At 35.8% G+C, this 17,357-nt stretch overlaps 1 long non-coding RNA gene across 1 annotated transcript; it reads right to left on the reverse strand.

Annotated features, from left to right (window-relative positions):
* Positions 1-13,956: 13,956 nt before the first annotated feature.
* Positions 13,957-16,272, reverse strand: LOC140180804 (uncharacterized). Its single transcript, XR_011874772.1, has 4 exons — positions 16,103-16,272; positions 15,957-16,011; positions 15,740-15,868; positions 13,957-14,271 (listed from the first exon to the last, which is right to left on the reverse strand). It is a non-coding gene; the product is annotated as an uncharacterized lncRNA (long non-coding RNA).
* Positions 16,273-17,357: the final 1,085 nt, after the last annotated feature.

Below are 17,357 nucleotides of genomic sequence, written 5' to 3' on the forward strand. Positions count from 1 at the left end.
AGATTGGTCTTCAAAGGGCGCGTGGAGCGCAATAAGAGTGCATATGGAACTTCTAAAACAGATGCAGATTAAACTGCTAAAACAGAACGCAGACATGACTGTTGAAACAGAACGCAGATGGAACTACCGAAAGAAGGCACAGATGGAACTGTCGAAAGAAGGCGCATACAGGCCATAGTGACTATTTCATGAATGATTGTTGTTTCTTGTTATAACAGGATAACCAAGATTGATGTTGCATTTTTTCTTGGATGGATGTAATAGAGATTGGTTAGATTCTGAGCTAAATTGGAAGATTGATTATTTATTGTGGGAGGACGTTAATAAAGAAGTAGGGTGATTTCTCACCGAAAAGATGATAGCTTATGTATCCTCTTCAAGGAGGATACCAAGGCTCTGATACCATGATAAAATTGTGAAAGAATTCTTGATCTTGAATTCTTAGATTCTTCAAATTAGACATTACAAGTTGGAATATATGGGTACCTTGCACCAGAGTTGGCTTATACAATGACTCTGACAGAAAACTATGACGTCTATAGTTTTAGAGTGGCGGCATTGAAAACTTTAATGGAAAGGCACCCAAGAGAGCTAATCTCGTCTTCGTTAGATGAGTCTTCTAATAAAAACATAACAGTAAAAGATCTCTTGGATCCACTCATCCATTTACCATTAAGTCAAAAGAAACTCAAGCTATAGTTCATGTAGTAACAATGGCATTAACATGCTTGCGTTCTAATCCAAAGTCAAGACCATCAATGCAGCAAGTGCGCACGAGTTTTCTACTTCTAAACAGTCACTGTCGTTGCCTTTCACTGAGATTACATTTCATCAATTGATAGCATAATCTCCGGGAAGATAGCAATAGTGAAAATAATAGGTGATTAGAAGATGAATAAGGGTACATGTGTAAGACCCGGTTAATTAACGGCTAATTAACCCATATATGAGAATTTATTCTAGAAAGCCAAAAATGATATTTTTATGGCTAAATGTGATAGAGGAAATTGAGACGAGAATTTCGGTACCAATTTTATAGAAATCGGACCAAGATTGGACCGAACGGGCCAAACCGGGCCAACCGGACCCAAAGTGGGCCCTTGGCCCAACTAAACTAAACCAAAACCCTAGTTTTCAGCACTCTCTCTCCTCACTTGACACACTCAAACACGCTGAAATTGGTATGGAGGGGGGAAGAACACTCTCTCAAGTTCTTTCTCTCACTTGATCTTCAAACCACCATAACTTTTGATCTAGAGCTCCGATCGCCGCACCGTTTGCGGCCACGCGTTCACCGCGGAGAGCTCTACAAAACCCATACAATTAATCTTGAGGTAAGTCACGTTTTGATCTTCGAATTTCCAGCCTTGATTTCGAGTTTCATGAGCAAAAATGTTGAGATTTTAGGCTTTTTGATGTTATAGGACCCAACTCTCTTGAAGGAGAAGGTTAATCTTGTCTCCTTGGACCTTGGGTGTGGTAAGATTCTCAACCCTAGTGTAATTTGTTATTCTATGATGTTTGGGTATTGAGATGTTGTGAATGGGTATGATGATTGTGGCTTAGGTTGTGTATATGTGAATATTGGAGCTTGATTGGTGATTTTGGAAAGCTTGGAAGAGGGTTTTGTGTGACAAAATCTGTTCTTGGAGGTGTTGAGACCTTGAGAGCTTGAGGACAAGTGGTTTGGAAGTGCTCCGGTTGAGCTTGGGAAATCGGCTAAGGTATGGTTTCGGTTTCCCGTATCTAATATGTAATGTGGTAGGAAATACTTAGGCTAGAGGCCCTAAGATAGGCATTGAATTGTTGGTGTTGTTGAATAGTTGAGATATATGATGTGTTCATATATGTGATTATGAATATTGATGCCTTGATTGTGTGATGTATGAGAAATGCATGTTGTGATATATGCTTGATGGGTGATTGAGGTTGAATTGATGGGTGGTACCATGTTGATGGTGAGTATGATGTTGATCATGTATAATGATGGTTGATTTGAAAATTAATATTATTGGAAATTGGGATGAGAAGGATGTATGACATGAGATTGTGTTTGTCCTTTAGCCATTGATTAAGAAGTGTTAAAATGGTTGGAGGTAGTTTTGGAAATTTTGGTAAAATGTCAATGTGTGAGTTGAGGATGGCTTGTTGTTGATTTTGGTACATTTCGAATGATTTCAAAGAGAAGGGTTGAAATTGGCATGTTTTGATTGATTTTGAAAAGAGTTGAAAGTGGCTTGTTTTGAAAATGACACTTTGTAGTTTTGAATGAAAACATGGTTTTTGGGCATACTTTGACGGGACATAACTTGGACTACGGATCTCTGATTTGTGCCAAATCTGTTTAGAAATGAAATTGGATCCGGGATGTCCATGCCGTTTGAAGAACGGGTGAAAAATGATTTAAAATGAGAGAGTTATGACCGTCGGAAGATTGGGGTTGAATCTGTGAATTCTGCAGTTTTTAACTTAGAAATTTTTTAGCAGAATGACCCCCGCGCGTAGGCGCACTTGGCGCGTATGCGCCGTTCTTCCAGGAAGCGCCATCCACGCGTGCGCGTGATGTGCGCGGGCGCGCCGAATGTGCTGCACCCAATGCCCAGCCATTTTCCAGAGAGTTGTGCCAGAGTTGTGCCAGTTTTGTGCCTGGGGCACAAGAGTACCCACGCATACGCGTGGCTGACGCGTGCGCGTTGTTTGGCTAATTTTCAACCCGCGCGTTCGCGCGTATGACGCTTGCGCGTAGATGAGTTATAAGGCCATCCGCGCGTGCGCATGGAGTGCGCGTATGCGTGGCCCTATTTTCATCCCAAAGTTGATTTTTGAGTTTTAAAAGCCAAATTTCATACTTCTAAGCCTCCGATCTCACAACTTATGTCTTAAATCATTATGATATGCCTAGCATGAGAAAAAGGGCTAGTGACTGTGGTAACTTGCGAGTGAAGCAAGGGGAAAAATGAATGATCATTGAGGATCAAAGATGATTATGTGAGATGCGGAGAATGGCGGTGGAAGTGCTTGTTATGCCATGGGCCGAAGGGCCATAATTGTTAATGAATTGGCTGGTTATGGATTTAACCGTGAGCCGGATGGCTAGATTATTGCCGTGTTACGGCGGAGCCATGTTTATGGCCAAGTATAAATGCATATATGCTGTTGATTGAATTGTGTATGTTTGCACTTCCACCATTGGAGATGAGGGTTTCCCTGGGTAGTAGCAATGGCTAGCCACCATGTGTTCCAGGTTGAGACTCGAAGCTCTGTTAACCCAATGTCGTAAGTGTGGCCGGGCACTGTGAAAGGCCCGGATGAGCTCGCCCCCATAAATATTCACCAGTGATGGTGATGGATAAATATTCACCAGTGAGGGTGATGGATATGGATCATGATTATGATCAAGTTTATGATGAGTATAACTCGAGTTGGGGATGCACGACAGAGGGACAGTCCAATGGTTAGCTACCAGGACTTGTCGGGTTGGCTCTATAACCGACAGATGATATCATCAGCCACTAGGAACAGGCATGCATCATAAGCATACTACATGAATTGTTTGAGATTGCCTATTGACTGCATATTACTTGCTAATTGCCTAAATGCCTTATCTGTTCCTATTTGTAAATCTCTTGTCTGATATAACTGTGTTTGCTATATTATACTCCTGCTGGTGGTTGGGAGGTCTGAAGGAATTGGAAAGGGAAGTATTAGTTAGAATGAAGGATCTTTAGTCAGTTGCCACTTACGGTTTAGCTTGTTTATAAGCTTTGATATTACCTGGAGGAAGTTCTAGGATTGCCTTCGGCTTTCCTCTATTATTATGTATTATATATGTGGAAGCTGTTACCGTACTGGGGACCTCTGGTTCTCACCCATGCGGATTTTGTGGTTTTCAGATGCAGGACGCGAGGCTTCTCGTTGAGGCACGCTGGAGACTTCTGGATTAGCGAAGATCCTTTGTTCTCGGGACTCTGTTTTGGGTTATATATCTTGTTTAGATACTTTTATCTCCATTAAATAATACAAACTGTGATGACTCCTTCTAGAAGGGATTTTGGAGAATAGGTTGTATGTATTTGTGTCCCTTTGGGTTTCCTTTGGGGTTTCCTTATTTTATTATATGTATATATTATTATGCTCGGACCGGTTATCTTCGCAGCCGGATTTTGAGTCTTGATATTCCTGTTTTTGACACTCCTTATATATATGATCTTGCGTTAGCTTATCCTTTCCTCGTTACGTTATCGATCGGAGTGTTGCGCGTTCGAGTTACAGTTTTTGTTTACCCCTTTTTCTACAAAGGCTCCTAGCTATAATCAATTATTCATACTACTATACGTACTAAATTTTTGTTTTAGAGGTCGTAATACCTTGCCATCTCTGAATTATGACTTAAGCATAAGACTCTGTATGGTAGGGTGTTACAACATGACGGACTTCAAATCATGCGATTTCAAGAATATCAGAAGTTGATGCGAGTCATGTGTCAAACTCTCTGCCAATTGAGTTATTAACATAGAGAGAGAAAAAGAACCCTTGTTAAGAAATTTGTGTCAGTATTTGTTTAATGAATATCTTATAGTATTTTCCCTAAACTTCATGTCAAATCCCAATTAATCTTATAGGTTGCATTCTTTTAAAAAAAAGAAAAAAAAAGCACGTAGAGCGCAATGAGATTGATCTTCAGAGGGCACGTATGGCGCAGTAAGATTGGTCTTCAAAGGGCGCGTGGAGCGCAATAAAAGACGACACGTGGAGCGCAACAAGAGTGCAGATGGAACTGCTAAAACAGATGCAGATTGAACTACAGAAACAGAATGCAGATATGACTACTGAAACAGAATGCAAATGAAACTGCCGGAAGAAAGCGCAGATGGAACTGCTGAAAAAAGGCGCAGACAGGCAATAGTGACTATTCCATGAATGATTGTGGTTTTCTGTTATAACAGGGTAACTAAGATTGATGTTGGATTTTTACTTGGATGGACGTAATAGAGATTGGTTGGATTTTGAGCTAAATTGGAAGATTGATTATTTATTGTGGGAGGAGGTTAAAAAAGAAGTATGGTGATTTCTCACCGGAAAGATGATAACTTATGTATCCTCTTTAAGGAGGATACCAAGGCTCTGATACCATGATAAAATTGTGAAAAAATTCTAGATCTTGAATTCTTAGATTCTTCAAATTAGACATTACAAGTTGGAACATATGGGTACCTTGCACCAAAGTTGGCTTATACAATGACTCTGATAGAAAACTGTGACGTCTATAGTTTTAGAGTGGTGGCATTGGAAACTTTAATGGGAAGGCACCCAAGAGAGCTAATCTCGTCTTCGTTAGATGACTCTTCAAAGAAAAATATAATGGTAAAGATCTCTTGGATCCACGCATCCGTTTACGATTAAGTCAAAAGAAACTCAAGCTATAGTTCATGTGGTAACAATGGCATCAACATGCTTGCGTTCTAATTCATAGTCAAGACCATCAATGCAGCAAGTGCGCACGAGTTTTCTACTTCTAAACAGTTGCTGTCGTTGCCTTTCCCAGATATTACATATCATCAATTGATAGCATAATCTCCGGGAAGATAGCAAGAGTGAAAATAATTGCCTATTAGAAGATGGATAATTTAGCACAGATGAAACTGCAGGAAGAAGTCACAGACAGGCCATAGTTACTATTCCATGAATGATTGTTGTTTCCTGTTATAACAGGGTAACCAAGATTGATGTTGGATTTTTACTTGGATGGATGTAATAGAGATTGGTTAGATTCTGAGCTATATTAGAAGATTGATTATTTATTGTGAGAGGAGGTTAAAAAAGAAATAGGGTGATTTCTCACCGGAAAGATGATAGCTTATGTATCCTCTTCAAGGAGGATACCAAGACTCTGATACCATGATAAAATTGGGAAGAATTCTTAATTTTGAATTCTTAGATTCTTCAAATTAGACATTACAAGTTAGAACATATGAGTACCTTGCACCAGAGTTAGCTTATATAATGAATCTAACAGAAAACTGTGACGTCTATAGTTTTAGAGTGGTGGCATTGGAAACTTTAATGGGAAGGCACCCAAGAGAGCTAATCTCGTCTTCGTTAGATGACTCTTCTAACAAAAACATAATGGTAAAAGATCTCTTGGATCCACGTATCCGTTTACCATTAAGTCAAAAGAAACTCAAGCTATAGTTCATGTAGTAATAATGGCATTAACATGCTTGCGTTCTAATCCAAAGTCAAGACCATCAATGCAGCAAGTACGCACAAGTTTTCTACTTCTAAACAGTCACTGTCGTTGCATTTCGCTGATATTACATTTTATCAATTGATAGCATAATCTCCGAGAAAATAGCAATAGTGAAAATAATTGCTTATTAGAAGATGAATAATTTAGCGCAAATGGAACTGGCGGAAGAAAGTACAGACAGGCCATAGTGACTATTCCATGAATGATTGTTGTTTCTTGTTATAATAGGGTAACCAAGATTGATGTTGAATTTTTACTTGGATGGATGTAATAGAGATTGGCTGGATTTTGAGCTAAATTGAAAGATTGATTATTTATTGTGGGAGGAGTTTAAAAAACAAGTATGGTGATTTCTCATCGGAAAGATGATATCTTATGTATCCTCTTCAAGGAGGATACCAAGGTTCTGATACCATGATATAATTGTGAAAGAATTCTTGATCCTGAATTCTTAGATTCTTCAAATTAGACATTACAAGTTGGAACATATGGGTACCTTGCACCAAAGTTGGCTTATACAATGACTCTGATAGAAAACTGTGACGTCTATAGTTTTAGAGTGGTGGCATTGGAAACTTTAATGGGAAGGCACCCAAGAGAGCTAATCTCGTCTTCGTTAGATGACTCTTCTAAGAAAAATATAATGGTTAATGATCTCTTGGATCCACGCATCTGTTTACCATTAAGTCAAAAGAAACCCAAGCTATAGTTCATGTGGTAACAATGGCATTAACATGCTTGCGTTCTAATTCAAAGTCAAAACCACCAATGCAGCAAGTGCGCACGAGTTTTCTATTTCTAAACAGTCACTGTCGTTGCCTTTCGCTGATATTACATTTCATCATTTGATAGCATAATCTCCGGAAAGATAGTAATAGTGAAAATAATTGCTTATTAAAAGATGAATAATTTAGCGCAGATGGAACTGCCGGAAGAAGGCACAGACAGGCCATAGTGACTATTCCATGAATGATTGTTGTTTCCTGTTATAATAGGATAACCAAGATTGATGTTAGATTTTTACTTGGATGGATGTAATAGAGATTGGTTGGATTCTGAGCTAAATTGAAAGATTGATTATTTATTGTGGGAGGAGTTTAAAAAACAAGTATGGTGATTTCTCATCGGAAAGATGATATCTTATGTATCCTCTTCAAGGAGGATACCAAGGTTCTGATACCATGATATAATTGTGAAAGAATTCTTGATCCTGAATTCTTAGATTCTTCAAATTAGACATTACAAGTTGGAACATATGGGTACCTTGCACCAAAGTTGGCTTATACAATGACTCTGATAGAAAACTGTGACGTCTATAGTTTTAGAGTGGTGGCATTGGAAACTTTAATGGGAAGGCACCCAAGAGAGCTAATCTCGTCTTCGTTAGATGACTCTTCTAAGAAAAATATAATGGTTAATGATCTCTTGGATCCACGCATCTGTTTACCATTAAGTCAAAAGAAACTCAAGCTATAGTTCATGTGGTAACAATGGCATTAACATGCTTGCGTTCTAATTCAAAGTCAAAACCACCAATGCAGCAAGTGCGCACGAGTTATCTATTTCTAAACAGTCACTGTCGTTGCCTTTCGCTGATATTACATTTCATCATTTGATAGCATAATCTCCGGAAAGATAGTAATAGTGAAAATAATTGCTTATTAAAAGATGAATAATTTAGCGCAGATGGAACTGCCGGAAGAAGGCACAGACAGGCCATAGTGACTATTCCATGAATGATTGTTGTTTCCTGTTATAATAGGATAACCAAGATTGATGTTAGATTTTTACTTGGATGGATGTAATAGAGATTGGTTGGATTCTGAGCTAAATTGAAAGATTGATTATTTATTGTGGGAGGAGTTTAAAAAACAAGTATGGTGATTTCTCATCGGAAAGATGATAGCTTATGTATCCTCTTCAAGGAGGATACCAAGGTTCTGATACCATGATATAATTGTGAAAGAATTCTTGATCCTGAATTCTTAGATTCTTCAAATTAGACATTACAAGTTGGAACATATGGGTACCTTGCACCAAAGTTGGCTTATACAATGACTCTGATAGAAAACTGTGACGTCTATAGTTTTAGAGTGGTGGCATTGGAAACTTTAATGGGAAGGCACCCAAGAGAGCTAATCTCGTCTTCGTTAGATGACTCTTCTAAGAAAAATATAATGGTTAATGATCTCTTGGATCCACGCATCTGTTTACCATTAAGTCAAAAGAAACTCAAGCTATAGTTCATGTGGTAACAATGGCATTAACATGCTTGCGTTCTAATTCAAAGTCAAAACCACCAATGCAGCAAGTGCGCACGAGTTTTCTATTTCTAAACAGTCACTGTCGTTGCCTTTCGCTGATATTACATTTCATCATTTGATAGCATAATCTCCGGAAAGATAGTAATAGTGAAAATAATTGCTTATTAAAAGATGAATAATTTAGCGCAGATGGAACTGCCGGAAGAAGGCACAGACAGGCCATAGTGACTATTCCATGAATGATTGTTGTTTCCTGTTATAACAGGATAACCAAGATTGATGTTAGATTTTTACTTGGATGGATGTAATAGAGATTGGTTGGATTCTGAGCTAAATTGAAAGATTGATTATTTATTGTGGGAGGAGGTTAAAAAAGAAGTAGGGTGATTTCTCACCGGAAAGATGATAGCTTATGTATCCTCTTCAAGGAGGATACTAAAGGTCTGATACCATGATAAAATTGTGAAAGAATTCTTGATTTTAAATTCTTAGATTCTTCAAATTAGACAATAAAAGTTGGAACATATGGGTACCTTGCACCAGAGTTGGCTTATACAATGACTCTGACTGAAAACTGTGACGTCTATAGTTTTAGAGTAGTAGCATTGGAAACTTTAATGGGAAGGCACCCAAGAGAGCAAATCTCATCTTCGTTAGATGACTCTTCTAACAAAAACACAATGGTAAAAGATCTCTTGGATCCACGCATCCATTTACCATTAAGTCAAAAGAAACTCAAGCTATAGTTCATGTGGTAACAATGGCATTAACATGCTTGCGTTCTAATCCAAAGTCAAGACCATCAATGCAGCAAGTGCGCACGAGTTTTCTACTTCTAAACAGTCACTGTTGTTGCCTTTCGCTGAGATTACATTTCATCAATTGATAGCATAATCTCTTGGAAGATAGCAATAGTGAAAATAATTGCTTAGTAGAAGATGAATAATTTAGCGCAGATGGAACTGCAGGAAGAAGGCACAGACAGGCCATAGTGACTGTTCCATGAATGATTGTTGTTTCCTGTTATAACAGGGTAACCAAGATTGATGTTGGATATTTACTTGGATAGATGTAATAGAGATTGGTTAGATTATGAGCTAAATTGGAAGATTGATTATTTATTGTGAGAGGAGGTTAAAAAAGAAGTAGGGTGATTTCTCACCGGAAAGATGATAGCTTATGTATCATCTTCAAAGAGGATACCAAGGCTCTGATACCATGATAAAATTGTGAAAGAATTCTTGATCTTAAATTCTTAGATTCTTCAAATTAGACATTACAAGTTGGAACATATGGGTACCTTGCACCAGAGTTGGCTTATACAATGACTCTGACAGAAAACTGTGACGTCTATAGTTTTAGAGTGGTGGCATTGGAAACATTAATGGGAAGGCACCCAAGAGAGCTAATCTCGTCTTCGTTAGATGACTCTTCTAACAAAAACATAATAGCAAAAGATCTCTTGGATCCATGCATCCGTTTACCATTAAGTCAAAAGAAACTCAAGGTATAGTTCATGTAGTAACAATGGCATTAACATGCTTACGTTCTAATCCAAAGTCAAGACCATCAATGCAGCAAGTGCGCACGAGTTTTCTACTTCTAAACAGTCACTGACGTTGCCTTTCGCTGATATTACATTTCATCAATTGATAGCATAATCTTCGGGAAGATAGGAATAGTAAAAATAATTGCTTATTAGAAGATGAATAATTTAACGCAAATGGAACTGCAGGAAAAAGGCACAGACAGGCCATAGTGACTATTACATGAATGATTGTTGTTTCCTGTTATAACAGGATAGCCAAGATTGATGTTGGATTTTTACTTGGATGGATGTAATAGAGATTGGTTAGATTCTGAGCTAAATTGGAAGATTGATTATCTATTGTGTGAGGAGGTTAAAAAAGAAGTAGGGTGATTTCTCACCGGAAAGATGATAGCTTATGTATCCTCTTCAAGGAGGATACCAAGGCTCTGATACTATGATAAAATTGTGAAAGAATTTTTGATCTTGAATTCTTAGATTCTTCAAATTAGACATTACAAGTTGGAACATATGGGTACCTTGCACCAGAGTTGGCTTATACAATGACTCTGACAGAAAACTGTGACGTCTATAGTTTTAGAGTGGTGGCATTGGAAACTTTAATGGGAAGGCACCCAAGAGAGCTAATCTCGTCTTCGTTAGATGACTCTTCTAACAAAAATATAATGGTAAAAGATCTCTTGGATCCACGCATCCATTTACCATTAAGTCAAAAGAAACTCAAGCTATAGTTTATGTAGTAACAATGGCATTAACATGCTTGCGTTCTAATCCAAAGTCAAGACCATCAATGCCACAAGTGCGCACAAGAAGGCACAGATGGAACTGGCGGAAGAAGGCGTAGACAGGCCATAGTGACTATTCCATGAATGGTTGTTGTTTCCTGTTATAACAGGGTAACCAAGATTGATGTTGGATGTTTACTTCGATGGATGTAATATTGATTGGTTAGATTCTGAGCTAAATTCGAAGATTGATTATTTATTGTAGGAGGAGGTTAAAAAAGAAGTAGGGTGATTTCTCATCGGAAAGATGATAGCTTATATATCCTCTTCAAGGAGGATACCAAGCCTCTGATACCATGATAAAATTGTGAAAGAATAGGAAATATAAAAGAATGAAAACTTTTATTGATTGTTGATTGAATTGAATTGAATTGAATTATATATTGTAAATTATGAAGGTAAAACTAAATATATATAGAGCATTGACCTATGAAAGATAAAAGCAAATAAAGATAAGATAAGAACAACTAAAGATAAGATAAAGAAAAGATAAGATAAGATAATAAAGGCTAAAATTGTAATTGAATTTATGTATTCTGTTGGGCTGAATTTGTGGACCACGAGACTTCTTTATTATTGTCATTGGCTAAGGTGAAAGAGTAGTTTAATACTTACCACTGCAAAATTATGTTTCTATAAACTTTGAATCCTGATTATATACAAAAATTTGACCATTAGGCATGTTTTTGACATTTAAAAATTTAAAAGTGATGTAAAATGTGTAGCATCCCATCACTTACAAAAAGAAAAAGAAGAGAAAAAAACCACACACTGTCGTCTAAGTCTGGATTTTATTTTTGGACAATGCTTTTAGTTTCATGTGGGAAAGAATGTGGGAAAAATCTGTGGTGCTTACATCAAAGATAAGCATAGTATGTTGTAATTGCATGTCAATATTAACGAAAGACACGTTGATGGTGAGGTCACATCTGTGCACAAACTAGAAGGGAACCTGTTCTGCTTAAGAGTCTCATTAAGAAGAATAGTTTAGTGGTTTGGTTAATTAAGTCATAGGGGGTGGGTTTAATGGCCATTGTTATACGAGTTTTTTTTGTTTGAGGATGTGTTTAGTATAATCTGTTAGGAGGCTCAGAAGGGTTGGGTAATGCTACCCATGAAAAAAAATTTTGATCCGAAAAGGGGTAAGGAAAAGAAAAAAATTGCTACCCATTGTATAATAGTTTAGTTTTAAATATTTTATAATTCATCATAAAAAAAATATATATTTTTTATAATTTACTGTACATCAAATACAAGGATTAACAATTGGAAAGAAAAAAATTTAAAAGTTTGCATCTAATATGGATAGTCAATATAGATATATACTTTTAAATTTTAATGTTTGTTGACATAAAAAAGTCCTTATTATAAAATTAAAAGTAGTATAAAAATCGAATTAAAAAAAATATCTAAAAACCAACAAGATAATTAAACTCTTTATAAAAATTAAATCCAATTTTGTATAATTATATTTATAACTATAAAACATGAATAATGGTCAAATTATTTAACTACTAAGAAGAAACACTAAAATATTAAAGTCAGTATAATAACATATACTCTAAAATTTAATTATTTTTATTTTGAAAAAATTAAACAAAATTTTCATTGTGAATGTAATCAAATATGTATATTATGTATTTGTTATTAAACAATAATTTAAAATATAATTATTGGGACTAACTGGGGCGATAGGATGACATGGCTCGAGATGCAGTGGTTCCACTAGAGTTACCAGAAGAAGCATACATTCAGGCTAGGATTCTTAGTTTGTATCCCTCAACTAGCTACTTGAAATATTTTTGGGACCTTCTTTTTTTTTGGAGATCTTCTTTACTTTTTATTTACTTTGACGAATATCACACAGCCCACCACATGAATTGGCCCATTATCTAATTATCTATAAATTAGTAATTAATTCCTAATTATTTATTCTCCACAAAGCAATAAAAAATTTAAAATAGAAACAATGGAATTACTTCACATATTGAGTATTCTCGTAATCACACTTATCCTCAACTTCACGCGTTACCATTTGGCCATGACACCACATGAAAGTATGTGATGCTTACAACCACCATCAACACCATAAAATCTCCCGTGTATCACTAATTCAATATGCTGATACATGTGTAAAATTTTTTCGAATATCTATAATTTTCTTATGGTATTGTATTCAATTTTCTTTTGAATTTTGAAGTAAAAAATTAGGCTTTTTTATATAAATAAATATTCAAAAAATATTAATTCCGAAAATACGCACAGCATCAATTTATTCCACAAATGCGCAGGGCTAATTTTTGGGAGGCGCCTGCGAAATAGTATTGCACTACAAATCATGGGTGGTGGCAACGAAATAGAGCTGACATTGGCAGGCATTAGCATTTCGCAGCTAGCATCCAGGAAATGGCGCATTCAAGCATGGCGAGCACGAATTGGAGCACCTCAAAGGTAGCGCCAGTGAAATGGCCCATTGTATTGTATTCGGTTTTGCTGCCAAATGCCTATTTCATAAACCAAACTAAACTTAAAAAAGTAATAGAATCTTGCCTCGGTTCATGGACTTGATAAATCTTTTTCTTTTATAGAGTTTTGACTTTAAATTTTTATAGATACAGAGACCAAGGGGATTGAAGGCTATGGGAAGCATGGAAAGTGACTCTGAATGGGGATTTGATGAAATCACATTTGATGAGCTGAAGCTGATACTGATGAAGATATTTTGAGTTTGATTATTCAAATACTTAATTAAATTTGTTTCAAATTCGAAAGGGAGGCATATATTACATCGTTGTTATTTTTGTTCCCCCCTCCAAATGTTTTTGTAAACAAGTAATGATCCAATCCCATTAATCAATTAAGAAGAAATTTCATTTCTTTATAACTTTTTCTTATGTTTATATCTTAAGTATGCGGTTTTGTTTTGTAACACCCTACCACATTAAGCTCTACGCTTAAGCTGTAAAATAGAGGTAGTGTAGTATTACGACCTCTAAAATAAAATGAATACATATAATAGTAGAAGAATTATAATATGCTAAGAGCCTTGAAGAAAAGAGGAAACAAAAATCGCAAGATAAAAGCGCAACACTCAAGGAACGAGTTAACTTGCGTGCTAAGGAAATCATAACTATTAAACATATGATAACAGAAGTAGGAATAGAGTGCCAAAGATACAAAATAACAAGCTCCTAACTCAGCCTGCGAAGTCAAGACTGGCCGGAGAATATTTACATATATATACATACATATCCAAAACCCAAAAGTACATATACACAATCCTACCTCTCCATAAACCTCTACGAGGATCAAAATAACAAGTTATGCGGAGAGAAAACCAAGTATATATATATATATATATAACCCTGTAACCACTCCGCTTCAAGAGTCCAGACGCCTAACGAGATGCCTCTCGACCTGCATCTGAAAAATAACAACATAGTATGGAATGAGAACCGGAGGTTCTTAGTATGGTAAAGGTGCCACACACATAATATATAAGGTCCTGGGAATGCCAGAGGCAATCCTAGAATGCCGACACTCAGATTATAGAGCTTAAAGTATTAAATAGAAGCCATAAAAGGTGGTTTACTAAGGATATTTAAACCTAACTTAACTTAACCTTAAATCTAAATCCCATTTTGCCATTCCTCCATACCTCCAACTCCATCATGCATTTCACAGACAGATAAACAGATAAAGACAAGCACAAGAAGGTTACAAATACTGCAGGTAACAAATACACATTTAACATGGCAAGTACATTTAGGCACACCCAATTAAAGCACAAGCAAGTAATTCGAGTAATATGCATATGATGCATGCCTGTCCTATGGCTGATGAGGCTCATCTGTCGGTTATCCAGCCAACCCGACAAGTCTGAATTGTCCTTAGACTGTCCCCCGACGTGCATCCCCAAGAGTCTATGCATAGCTTTTTCTCATATAGTCAATATTGCTCAATGGGGGTAACATTCCCGGAAATTTATATAGTGCCCGGTCACACTTACGTCGTAGGGTCAACAGAGTATCGAGTTTTCAACCTGGTACACGTGGTGGCAAGCCACGGCACTTAATTAAGGGAATCTCGTATCTCAGATTATTCAAATTCATAAGCTATTTAAATAATTCAATTATAATTCATCAACATCCACATCATTCTCAATCGCATTTCATTCATCATAATACATCAATTATATTCAATCCTTATCCTTCATTATCACACCTCCCATTCCGTCCATCAATAGTTCCAATTCAAAATATAATTCATTTTTTTCTAAATGAATCAAACTTAAAACATGCTCATTTTCTTAATAACTCTAAATCAAACCATATAACCTTTGAATATAAATCTTTTTAGATAATCATATAAATAAAATCTCTAATTTTTATAAAATTTCGACAGCATCTCCTCTAAAACTTGGACTTTGCCACCCTTTTCGGGTCCAAACCTGCTTTCTTTTCAATTCAACATACCCTTCATCATCATCATAACAGTCACCACAATAAATCTACCTCAGATCAACAATTACACTCATACAATATTCAAATTCAACAACCAAAATTCAACTAAGGATCATAGTTCACTAATCTTAGTCTTCTAACACAAAATACCTCAAATCAATAATTCACCAAATTATTAGTTAATCAACAAGCACCAAACCAACCATGTTCATCAACAATAACATTCAACCATAATTCTCTCCAAATTAACATAACAACATTCACCATCCAAAGTTAATAACTAATTATCCAATAAACTTCAACCAAATATATTCATCGACAAATTACTAAACATTAAACATACACCTGCATTCCAACTTATCCTATGGTCATCTAGCCTAAGTTTTCACAGAATATTATATATTAAATGCAAGAAACCTAAACCATACCTTGGCCGATTTCCACGTAACAACCAAAGCTATTTATTCAAAACCAAGGCAGCCCCTCAAAACTCAACTAATCCGCTTCCTCCAAGTTCCAGTATTCACAATTTCAAGCTCCAATTATTTATTCACAACCTAATACACATTCATAACACACATATATCCAATTTAATACTCAAAGCTCAAATTTAATGAAAATAAAATAGAATTATCGTATCCTCACCTTACCCAAGCTTCACATAAGAAAGAGTGAACGTTTTTCTCAAGCTAATTGGATTCTAAAACATCAAAAATCAAAGAAATTCAACATTTCCATTGGAAATTTGAAAATTGGGGGAAAAGAGGGCTGAGAGTGATTAAACAAGTTACCAGTGAAATTGTTCCGGTAGAAATATAGAGCTCGACACGGTGGACGCGTGGCCGCAAACGGTGCAGCGATCGGAGCTCGGATGGAGAAGTTACAGGAATCGGAAGGTTACCGTAAGGGTTTGGGAGCTTTCGTTCTCCCTGGAGCTTTCACGCTGTTCATACGTGAAAATGAGGAAGAAAGGGCTTTCGGCTCATTTAAAGTGTTGGTCCAGTTGGACCGACGGTCCGGTTTGGCCCGTTCGGTCCAATCTTGGACCGTTTTCTTCGAAATTAGTGTCAAAATTTTCGTTTCGATGAGTTCTATCCTAATTTAATATAATATTTACGTTTCTAATCTTCCTTATTAAAAATTAATTTATTGACTAATTATCTACTAATTTAACCGGGGTTTACATGTTTTGTTTCTTGTATGTTGTATGGTGTGTCTTGCACTGTTTAATATAAGATCTAGATGATTAGATGATCCTTTTAGTGAAAAGAAATAGACTCTTGTGCATATGTTGTGTACTTGTGTTCCACAGGACAAATGAATTTGAATAATTTTGCTTCTTTTGTATTTGTTAAGTACATAAAAATGGTAAAGAGATTTGTTGAGAAAGATACGCGTCGACATAATTTTTTACTGGATGTTTATTTAAAAAAAATATTATTTTAGTCTTTCATAATTAAATTAAAATTTAAAATATCACAGTTGTGTCAAATGTAATATTTTGTTTTAGGCGTTATTCTATAATGTTTATAAATTACACATGTTTTAACTTCATAGAAACATAAGTTCCATTTTTTAATACTTATTTAAGCAATTTAATTTACCTCTTTCTTTCATTATTATTTTCCAATGGTGATGGATATGATAGTAATTGTAGTAATTTGGTGGTAAAATTATTAGAAAGAATAAGAAAAGAAAAAAAAAATCCTAATTAAAACAAATGATATTTTAAAAAAAATTAATATTGATTAAAAATAAAAAATAAAATATAAAATATTTGAGACAAAAATAAAATTCTAAATATTAAATACAAAATTAAAATTTAATTCGAATATAAAAATTAAGATAGTATTTTACCAATTTTATTTATCAACTGTATTAGCAAAATCTAAACTTAATTTCTCTAATTATTTTAGTCTCATATGCATAATGGGCCATTTCGCTGGCGCTGCTCTTGAAGTGTTCCAATTCGTGCTCGCCATGTTTGGAATGCGTCATTTTTTGGATGTCAACCGCAAAATGCTGATGCCTGCCAGTGTCAGCTCT

This window comes from Arachis hypogaea, chromosome 17, assembly GCF_003086295.3.
Source record: "Arachis hypogaea cultivar Tifrunner chromosome 17, arahy.Tifrunner.gnm2.J5K5, whole genome shotgun sequence".
Classification (NCBI taxonomy): domain Eukaryota; kingdom Viridiplantae; phylum Streptophyta; class Magnoliopsida; order Fabales; family Fabaceae; genus Arachis; species Arachis hypogaea.